This window comes from Staurois parvus, unplaced genomic scaffold (genome assembly GCF_062004578.1).
Source record: "Staurois parvus isolate SC_StPar_1 unplaced genomic scaffold, SC_StPar_1.0 ptg000624l, whole genome shotgun sequence".
NCBI lineage: Eukaryota > Metazoa > Chordata > Amphibia > Anura > Ranidae > Staurois > Staurois parvus.
Genome location: NW_028318420.1, coordinates 1,936,502 through 1,947,660, shown reverse-complemented (window position 1 = coordinate 1,947,660; position 11,159 = coordinate 1,936,502). Strand labels below are relative to the sequence as shown.

General features: G+C 40.5%; 1 long non-coding RNA gene across 1 annotated transcript; it reads right to left on the bottom strand.

Moving 5' to 3' along the window:
* Window positions 1-726: 726 nt before the first annotated feature.
* LOC149449372 (uncharacterized) lies at window positions 727-11,146 on the bottom strand. Its single transcript, XR_016315415.1, has 3 exons — window positions 11,018-11,146; window positions 10,310-10,378; window positions 727-934 (listed from the first exon to the last, which is right to left on the bottom strand). It is a non-coding gene; the product is annotated as an uncharacterized LOC149449372 (long non-coding RNA).
* Between the last annotated feature and the right edge of the window lie 13 nt (window positions 11,147-11,159).

The following is an 11,159-nucleotide window of genomic DNA, read 5'->3' as shown; positions in this document are numbered from 1 at the left end:
AGAAGAAAGAGGGCAAGGGGGGGGGAGGGGAAGGAAAAAATGGGAAGGGGGGGGAAAAGGGAGAGAGAGAAAAGAGAATGGGGGAGGGAGAAGTGAGGGGGAAGGGTGAGGATGGATAGAGAGAAAGGGGTAGATGAAAGGGGGGAGAAAGAGAATGGGGGGGGAGAGAGAGTGTAGTGTGGGGGAAGTGTGTGGGTGGTGTTTTTGGGTGGTGGGGGTGTGTTGGTGTGGGTTTGTTTGTGTGTGGGGTGCTTTGTTTGGGGGTGTTGTTTTGGGGTGTTGGTGGGGTGTGTTTGGTTTGTGTGGGGGGGTGGAGGTGTGTGGGGGGAGGTGTTTGTGTGTGTGTGTTGGGTGTGTGGGTGGGGGTTTGAAGAGGAGGAGAGCAAGGGGGGGGGGAGGGAAAGAGAGGGGGAAAAAGAGGGGAGAGAGATAAGAAAAGTGAAAAGAATGGAGAGAGAGAGCAAATGAGGGGAGAGAGGAGGGTGGAATGGGAGAAAGAGTAAGGGTGGGGGGAGACGATGCCCCCCAAGCTGGCATCCTACAACTCCAGTCTGTAACTCAGGGTGTAGTTGCCACCATCCCTATATTGTGTAAACACCAAACAATTGTACTCATGATGGGATTTTGAAGGCTACCTACTAACACATATTTTCATTAAGATAACAATATTTATTTATACAAACTAAACATTAAACCAAATGCATAAAAAAGAAATCACAATCTCCATTATAGATTCCAAACAACAAATGATGGAGGATTTTTCAATATCACTTATTGAGACTTTTAACAAGATACAACACAGGTCCAGTGGTATCCCCTACAGCTGAATTTCATCTCACAGTTGTATTTTTTTGATTGTTGGTTTATTCAGAGGAAATCCAATGTGTTTTGAAAATGTTACACAAATTATCTTCTTCAGGGACAGGATACCACTCTGGAACATAAACAGTGATTTACAATCTAGTTTACAAAATGTCATATTTCACAAAATAAATAAATTACGTTTGGTAAAAACTTACATACCCACAATTTATCATTGATACTCCAAAAGAAGATGTCTTATCATGCGGGGGAAGCATAATTTCCTATATGTCATACTGTGCAAAGACCGCCAGGCTAAATGCCACCCTACTGCCATAATAAAGAATGTTAAAATTCAACATCTATTTTCTGCTCTCAATCCCCTCTCTCTGGATCCTTTCATATAGGCGTTCCGTATGTCCATTTTTTATCTGTCCGTTTACGGATGAAAAATGGACCCCCATGTATTTCTATGGACTTGTGGGTGTAAACGGATGAACATCTTTTTACATCCATTAATGTCCGCATCCGTTAACATCCATTTTTTTAATGGAAGAAAACTCTAATTTTATTCTGCAAAAAAACCTGCAACGTCAACGGATTGTATGCAGCCCAGTAGGTCAGAGGTCAGAAAAGAGCAAGTGGCATTTTTTAATTGCTGGCAATTTTTGTTTTTTACATTCAGCTGTCCATGGGGAACCCCGCTGAAAGCTGATGACTAAAAAACGGATGTAAATGGATGAAAAAATGGATGTAAACTCACCAGATTCCGTTAAGCCCCCTGCCTGCAGACCCCCACAACCACAGTCCAGGGTTGTGAGGAAGAGGTCCTTGTCCTCATCAACATGGGGTCAAGGTGCTTTGTGGGGGAGCCTATTGCCCCAAAGCACCCCCCCATGTTGAGGGCATGTGGCCTGGTATGGTTCAGGAGCAGGGAGGGGGTGCTTTCTCATCTCCCCCCTTTCCTGACCTGCTGGGCTGTATGTTCGGATAAGGGTCTGGTATGGATTTTGGGGGGACCCCATTCCAATTTTTTATTTTGGAGTGGGGTCCCCCTCAAAATCCAAACCAGATCCGAAGAGCTTGGTATGGATGAGAGGGGGGACCCCACGCCATTTTTTACATTATTTTTTAACTGCCGGCAATTTTTTTTTTTACCCCGCTGACAGCTGATGACTAAAATCGGATGCAAAAACGGATGTAAACGGATGAAAAATGGATGTAAACTCAACCGTTTTTTCTGTGAAAAAAAAGTGACTGAACTGATGAAAAAAACAGAACGCCCATGTGAAAGGACCCTCTCTCTCTATGGAGGGTTAGAAATAGTTGCCGTCTCTCCAAAACAGTATCTTTCTGGAACATAGTTTAGTCTGCAAGCAGCACACAAAAGCACTCTAAAACACAGCGTAGCAAGCCTGTGTAGCAACTCAGTGCATGATCTCAACAGCTAGGCCCCCCACTCCATGGCACATCTCTATCTCTGGTGGAAGCAGAGTATTAGACCTACTCTCAGCAGCATGTTGTCTCTGGACAGCGCACCCCCAACCACACACTACTTTCTCAGTGTAGCCCCCCACAGCACTGACTGATTAGATCCTTACCCCAGCTCTGGGCACTCTGGGAGTTCAAACAACCCTAACTGCACCAACCACGGAACTACATCCTCCAGCAGCCTCTGTACCCACTCTGCTTAGCCCTCAATTGGTTGGGGCTACGTGTCCAGCTGGCAACCAATGGGAGTCTTTCTCTCTCTTTGTTGCTAGGGGTGAGCTGTAGTCCCAGGCTGCACCTGTAGAGTGGGAGCTGTGATCTGCAGCCGGGGAAAATGTTCTGATGTATGGTTTAAGGGCCAGTTCACACTACATGTGTTTCAGTTGCTTTTTTTCTGCATCCAAAACACACAGAAAGTAGGTTATATGGTTGTTAATGTCACAGTTCACATCAGTGATTGCAGTTCCAGTGTGATCCGGTTGCAGAAAAAAAATAGAACATGCTGCATTTTTTTCTGCACAGCACTGTACTGGAACGTGGTAAAACGCATCAAAAATGCACCACAAATGCATCAAAAACTTGCATGCATAAATGCATCCAGAACTCATCTGGACTGCTTTTCTATAGTGTGAACCGGCCCTAAAAGACCGACAGCCAGGCTATACAAGTTACATAGTCAAATATCAAACTGAAGTCCCATCAATGATAACACAAATAAATGTAGACAACCAATTCTATCAGAAACAGTTTTCACTTGTTAAGAGTGTATTTAGCACAGAAAATGGCTAAAATGGATCTGCAAAGAGCAGTTACCCATTAAAAATATATTTCATTATTCGGAGTAATTTAAACTGGTAAAAGCTGAAATCTTACTGTTCCAGGTAAGCAAAAATTAAAGAATCTTTCTGTTAAGATCTTAAGGCCTGATTTGCTAAAGTGTGATGTGAGGTGAAGTGAACAATAACATCTGATTAAGTTCACAGTATTCTAAACAAATTTAGTTTCTCTGGGCCATGGTTGAACACAGGGTTACCTCATTACACTTCACTTGTAATATCTCAGGCTCTTCAGAGAAAGAACCATTTTCTATCTTTTTTTTATTTGCTAAAGTGTAAAGTGAACCAAAAAATTAAGTTTACCATAAAATGCACCAGTTTCCACTTCAAACTTTTAAAAAATATGCTATTTTTTTAAAATTATCCTGCATAATGTTTAAAGTGCATTCAGGCAACTGTTCAGAGAAACTATTTTAATAAATGCATGGTGCCTTGGAAAATACCTGTGTTTTACTTTCCTACCCTTGTCAGTCTTGTTACACTTTTGCAAAATCCCATGGTACTTCAATTGCTTTTCAAACTGTTTAGCCTGTATAAAGCTAGCATATGACTTATAACCCAGTGTTACAGCCCATATGGAAGAAAAATATATTTGAAATATACTTTAAAAATATTCTTCCCAAATATATTGACATATATTTGAAATGCTACAATTTTGGCCATACTCAATATATTTCAAAATATACTTTTATATATATATATATATATATATATATATATATATATATATATACCGTGTTTCCCCGAAAATAAGACCTACTTACAGGTTTCCTTCTGGGTGAAATATAAGGCATCCCCCCGAAAATAAGGCCCCCCTAGGCTCTGTCTCGTAATGAAAATTAATTTACCATAAACTGGTTGCTAGGGCCGCCCCGACTGGCGTCTAGCAACCAGTGACGTCACTGCTGTGTGGAGGTGGAGCGGAGGTCGGAGTGAGCGGGAGAGAGATGCGTGTAGAAGAACAGGAGGACGCGGCGAAGGTGGTGAGTGCTGGTCTGTCTCTGGTGACACCGCCCTCATGATGACTGAAGGTTCTCAGTCAGTGGCAGACCCTGCTCCAGCCCAGGTCCAGGCCCCAGCCAGCCCAGTGACAGTCCCCAGGCAGGCCCCAGGGGGGAAATGTCTGATAAAGGGGTGGGGGGGATGTCTGGTGAAGGTGTTCAGTGGCACAGGGGTGGGGGGAGGGGGATCACTTAAAATGACACAGGAGGATCAGAGGGGGCAATCAAAATGACACAGGAGGATCAGAGGGGGCAATCAAAATGACACAGGAGGATCAGAGGGGACAATCAAAATGACACAGGAGGATCAGAGGGGGCAATCAAAATGACACACAATGACAAAATAAGACATCCCCTGAAAATAAGACCTAGCGCATCTTTGGGAGCAAAAATTAATATAAGACACTGTCTTATTTTTGGGGAAACGGTATATACTGCATGTTGAAATGCATTTTTATTACAAAATATATGAAAAATATTTTTAAAAATATATTTCAAATATACTGTATGTCTTTAAAAATACAAATCTACATTTTTGGAATGGATTTACAAATATATGTAAATATATATGTTACAATGACCTTATTATATTTAAAAATAAGTGGCACCACCTAAACGCTGCTAAAAGCCTATGTGCACATAGGGCTTTATTTACTATAACTGCATGGTGCAAAATCTGGTGCAGCTCTGCATAGAAACCAATCAGCTCCAGTTTTTATTGGCAAAGGTTAATTGGACAAGCTGAAGTTAGAAGCTGATTGGCTACCATGCACAGCTGCACCAGATTTTGCACTCTCCAGTGTTAGTAAATCTCCCCCGCAGGCTTTTATGGAGTTGAGTTTAGGAGTTTTGTAAAAAAAATTCCCAATCTCCTAAACTTTGTGGAAAGTGCCATAAAGAAAAAGACACCTAGGGTTTTATTTACTAAAGCTGGAGAGTCCAAAATCAGACTCCCTTCTGCATAGAAACCAATCAGCTTCTAACCTCAGCTTGTTCAATGAAGCTTTGGCAATGAAACCTGGAAGCTGATTGGTTTCTATGCAGAAGTGAGTCTGATTTTGCACTCTCCAGCTTTAGTAAATAAACCCCCTAATGTCAAATACAATGGAGAAACTTGTAAAACAGCTTTGATTGGCAGACAATAACCAACAGAAGACTACCTAACTATTGCAAGAGGTGAACCACTTTACTGACTGACAAATGCAACAACTGAATGATGTCCACCAGGCTTCTTTAAAGGCAAAACAGCAAGTGAACTTGTCTCTATAGCAGCAGATACAGGCCCTGTCAGAGAGGCAGATGGCTGAAATCTATACATTGACAACTGCTACAGAGAATTTTATGGAAATTGCCTCTGGAAGATGTTGAGTCCTGCCTAGTTGTGGAATGTGAGACGCTACCCCAGAAGCAGTAGGCAGAGGTTTCACTACCATTTTTAATGGGGGAAGCCCAAAAAGGCCTCAGAAAAATGGCCTCAGTTCTGAAATAACAGATTGGTAGCTAAGGTGATTGACATCTACAGGAGCTAATGAAAGCACAGGTAGATGGTCACCTGTGCATTCTACCTGGAAATGCACAATCATGTATATATACCACACTGTAGCAATAAAACTGCTATAGGGGGGTCGGCAAGCGTCTACTGAAATCCATCAGGGGTCACCAGCACATATCCAAACAGCTGTGTCTGTTGTTGAAAATTACTCACCTACCACCCTTGTGCACTATCCCCAAAATGATGATCCAATGGGTCAACAGCTGCTACATCATTCTGCTCTTCTCCCCCACCTTTTATGATTTTCTTGGTTTTGCAATTTATCTACATTGAAATACTATATGATTCATATTCTGTGTGGTGGAAGACAATGTTGGCAAGTGGCTGCGCTGCTTTTTCTTTATATATGCTTTTAGGGGATCTTACCCCAAGATATTTACGTTTTTACACTACATAGACAGTAATAAACCGAAACGTGCGGATTGTTCCCGATTGGTGTGCTATTACTTTGTGGAACGTTTCGCCAAATGATTCACGAAATATTGGCGTTTTTGTGGTGAAATTGGTCCCATAGGAATGAATGGCAGAATGTTCAAAACTAGAGTAGGAGCTGACAAAAGCTAGAGTGTGAGCTGAAAAATCAGGACATGATTTCTAAACTGCCACCACTCCCTCATTTTCAAGCCCACCTACACAAATCTTATATCAAAATGTTCAGCTATTCCTGCTGCCACTAAAAAATGTCCACGGCTAAGCCATAGTCCTGATAGTTTTCACAATACGACCATTTGTTTGCAACTCATGCCGCCTATTGACATTCATTGAAACTCCACTCTAGCCACCTCAAATTTGAAGGGCAATTTCTAAACTGTGACTGTGCCTTCATTTTTAATATTTCAGAGACATACTATGCATCAAAATGTAGGTCTGGGTCTTGTGATTCTCACAATATAAAGCTCTTCACTGTAGGATTTATAGTTTTTAAAACTACGACCATTTGAAGATGCCAGTGAAGTGAGCAAGTTGGAGCAGTTTGTTTTTAACCGCTCTTCTCTGCCCTATTTGAAATCTAATTTTGAATTCGTGACAGTTTGGCCGGCTTCTGGTTAAAGGTTTGGAAATAAGTTTTATACAGTAGAGAGTATTTGAGGTGATAATGCTGCTAATGTTTTTATAAATGTATGTTTTAATGTAACTGTGAAGCACTTTGGGCAGCAACATTGCAATTAAAAGTGCTATATAAATAATTAAAAGTTGAAATGCATTTCCCACTCTATCAAGCTTGCCATGTGCACTTTTTAAATTTGATCAATCGATTGGTTAGTGTAATGTTTACTATCTTTACTCACTCCAAACACTCTACACAGTTACTCTGCCCACTCCATAAAGTTACTCTGCCCAGTCCAACCTTTTCACAGTTACTCCAGCCACTCCAACCACACAACAGTAACTCAAGCCACTCCACCCAGTTACTCCGCCCACTCCAGTTGTAGACTACTGGTGGAGGCAAGAACACTTCACATAATTTCCCCAGAAATTGTAGCTTTTCTAGTTTAATATATTATAATATTTTTTTATGGTTAAGTTTTTATGATTTTTTTTCTGAGTGAAGGTTTAGCATACAGTTAAAATCTCATTCTTCTTCTTTTGGTTTATACTATACATATTATTGAGATGAGGAGCTGAGTTAGTCAACTGGACCCATTGTTATTATTAAAGGTAATATAAATAAATAAATATGAATAATACACATTTTCTAAAGATAGATGGAGACACTGTTAGAGGATTGTGTAAATTAGTATTTAACTGAAATAATTGTGTATATATACGGTATCTCACAGAAGTGAGTACACCCCTCACATTTATTTAAATATTTTATTACAACTTTTCATGTGACAACATTGAAGAAATGACACTTTGCTAAAATGTAAAGTAGTGAGTGTACAGCTTGTAAATTTGCTGTCCCCTCAAAATAACTCAACACACAGCTGGCAACAAAAGTGAGTACACCCCTAAGTGAAAATGTCCAAATTGGGTCCAAAGTGTCAATATTTTGTGTGGCCACAAATTTTTTCCAGCACTGCCTTAACTCTTTTGGGCATGGAGCTCACCAGAACTTCACAGGTTGCCAATGGAGTCCTCTTCCACTCACGTGACGACATCATGTAGCTTGTGGATGTTAGAGACCTTGCGCTCCTCCACCTTCCATTTGAGGATGCCTCACAGACGCTCTGGAGGTCTGGAGACATGCTTGGCCAGTCCATCACCTTTACCCCCAGTTTCTTTAGCAAGGCAGTGGTCGTCTTGGAGGTGTGTTTGGGGTCGTTTTCATGTTGGAATACTGCCCTGCGGCCCACTATCTGAAGGGAGGGGATCATGCTTTGCTTCAGTATGTCACAGTACATGTTGGCATTCATGGTTCCCTCAATGAACTGTAGCTCCCCAGTGTCGGCAGCACTCATGCAGCCCCAGACCATGACACTCCCACCATCATGCTTGACTGTAGGCAAGACACACTTGTCTTTGTACTCCTCACCTGGTTGCTACCACACATGCTTGGCACCATCTGAACCAAATAAGCTTATCTTGGTCTCATCAGACCACAGGACATGGTTCCAGTAATCCATGTTTTAGTCTGCTTGTCTTCAGCAAACTGTTTGCAGGCTTTCTTGTGCATCATCTTGACAGCAATGCAGATCAGTTTGATGCAGTGGGCGGCGTATGGTCTGAGCACTGACAGGCTGACCCTCCACCCCTTCAACCTGTGCAGAAATGCTGCATAGGACTCATACATCTATTTCCCAAAGACAACCTCTGGATATGACGCTGAGCAAGTGCACTCAACGTCTTTGGTCGACCATGGCAAGGCCTGTTCTGAGTGGAATCTGTCCGTTTAAACCACTGTATGGTCTTGGCCACCAGGCTGCAGCTCAGTTTCAGGGTCTTGGCAATCTTCTTAAAGCCTAGGTCATCTTTATGTAGAGGAACAATTCTTTTTTTCAGATCCTTAGAGAGTTCTTTTCCATGAGGTGCCATGATGAACTTCCAGTGACCAGTATGAGAGAGTGAGAGTGATAACACCAAATTTAATACACCTGCTCCCCATTCACACCTGAGACCTTGAAACACTAAAGAGTCACATGACATTGGGGAGGGAAAATGGCTAATTGGGCCCAATTTGAACATTTTCACTTAGGGGTGTACCCACTTTTGTTGGCAGAGGTTTAGACACTAATGGCTGTGTGTTGAGTTATTCTAAGGGGACAACAAATGTACACTGTTATACAAGCTGTACACTCACTACTTTACATTGTAGCAAAGTGTAATTTCTTCAGTGTTGTCACATGAAAATATAGAATAAAATATTTACAAAAATGTGAGGGGTGTACTCACTTCTGTGAGATACTGTAACTAAGCAATAAAATCCACACATTTTTTCTCATAGGTGATTTTATTATGGGTGAAAGTAGTGTTTTAGAAGAGAAGGTGGGCAACTATATACTGTATTCACTGGACCTTGCATTTGATGCAAGGCCTACTTTAAAGTGAATTTAGATAGATTACCATGGGTTGCTGCAATTTTACTTTAATTAATGTACTGTTTTTGAATAATCTCAATCATGTTACACCAATTTCTCCAACAGCAACAGACTGAAGAGTTCAAAAAATTGTATTATTATTAATATTATAAATATTGTCATGTAATTAATGACAAAGGTTATAGAATATGTTCTGGAATTAGGAATAGGGCATTGAGTCATACAAATTTATGTCAGCTACTTTTACCCCACAGCATGGACATTTCTCCCTGGGAGCACTAAATTCTGCAGTATATCAACTAAAGATGATCATTTAACTGGCAGGCACACAATCTAAATCCTAACCCATGCTGTTCAAGTCCCCAGGACACCATTCTCTGACATTGCGTATGGAATATACAAAATTAAACCATAATTTCTCCCTACCACGGAAATCTCACAAATAGATTGCTTACTACATTGATCGTCACTGCATTTAAATTACAACTTACATTCATTTTGTGTATTCTGGCTAAGGATAATAGAAGAAAATTAGGTTAAATTTGTTGTGGAATGCAGACCTGCATAATAACATCATCATCATCATTATGCCTATTGTTAGCAGCGTAATTATGGATAAATAGTAGATTTGAGGCATCATTAGCTTTAGGTAATGAGATATTATTTCTTGTACAGCAACATGTATGCTTCCAAAGAGCCAAGTATAGCTTGTTATTGATTTTAAAGTTCCAGTATTTCCTGCTGTGCGCTGCAGATTAAAGTAGTCTGTGAAAACGCTACAAATATCCAATAACAGTGACATCATTTTAAAATGTATACAGTACTAAGATTTAATAAGAACACTGCAGAAAAGTTACCTTTTTTAAAGATAATAGAAAATAAATGATGATAGGTAAAGTGATAGTCAATAATTTGACCAAAAGAAAGTATATTTGCTAAGGTGACCCCTGGCAGGTGACAGGGGCTCATCAGATGTACAGAGTCAGTGACTTAAGTGGAGATGGAGCTGCTGATGGTGGAGATGAACCAGAAACCCTAGTGGTCCTGGTTTTCTTACATTATGTAACATGGTTGTTCATAAAATATACAACAACATTTTCTAACATGTAACACGGTTGTTCATAAAATACACAACAATAATGTACTAACCTATTCAGATGTGTCCAGCACTAGCGGAACCCCACCATCAAACACAGCATACAGGTCCGCTCTGTCACCCTGGGGGCAGACATGGGGGAGCACAAGTAGAAATGGAAGTTAGCAGAGAAAGCATGGATACATAAGCACACTGACCACATTGTCAACCATTCAACTAGGATCAACTAAAAAACTACCGACCTACTCAGGGGAATCTACTTGTGATGAATGTTGGTATTCACAGGGCTATTAGATAAAATCAAAGGGATAACTATATCTAAAGGAATAATAATAATAATAATAATAAAAATATATTGCAGTGAACTGCATAAGACTCCATATCTATTTTAAATTACCTATTAATATAATATAATATAATATAATATAATATAACATTAGGAGCCAATTTTGTACTGACACAGTAATACCCCCTGGGTTTAGTGTGCCTCAAACTGCTGTATGGATACAATCCTTTAAAGTGTTCCTGCCAGAGGTATTGGATGCAATGCCACGGTCTGTTAAAAAACACACCTAGAAGCCTTTTCAATCATGTGGCTCACAAAGGTAATGCACATAATATATACAAAAGTATTCCCCACTGGAAATATAACTCCAATAAATGTTCAAAAATCCCAATCCCACTATTTCTTATGAGATGATTCAGGGACAAAAGGCAAAATATGTGCTTAATAATAATGACCATGTTCACCCAATACTAACTTTCTTGTCCGTTCTTCACATCACCCTTAACATGGTGGCATATGCTCCTCCATCTCCAACTCCCCTAGCGAGGATGCCTGATATCAGCGCCAGCCTTCCAACAGTGCATCATCCTGCTTCTGCGTCTTTTAAAACAAAGATA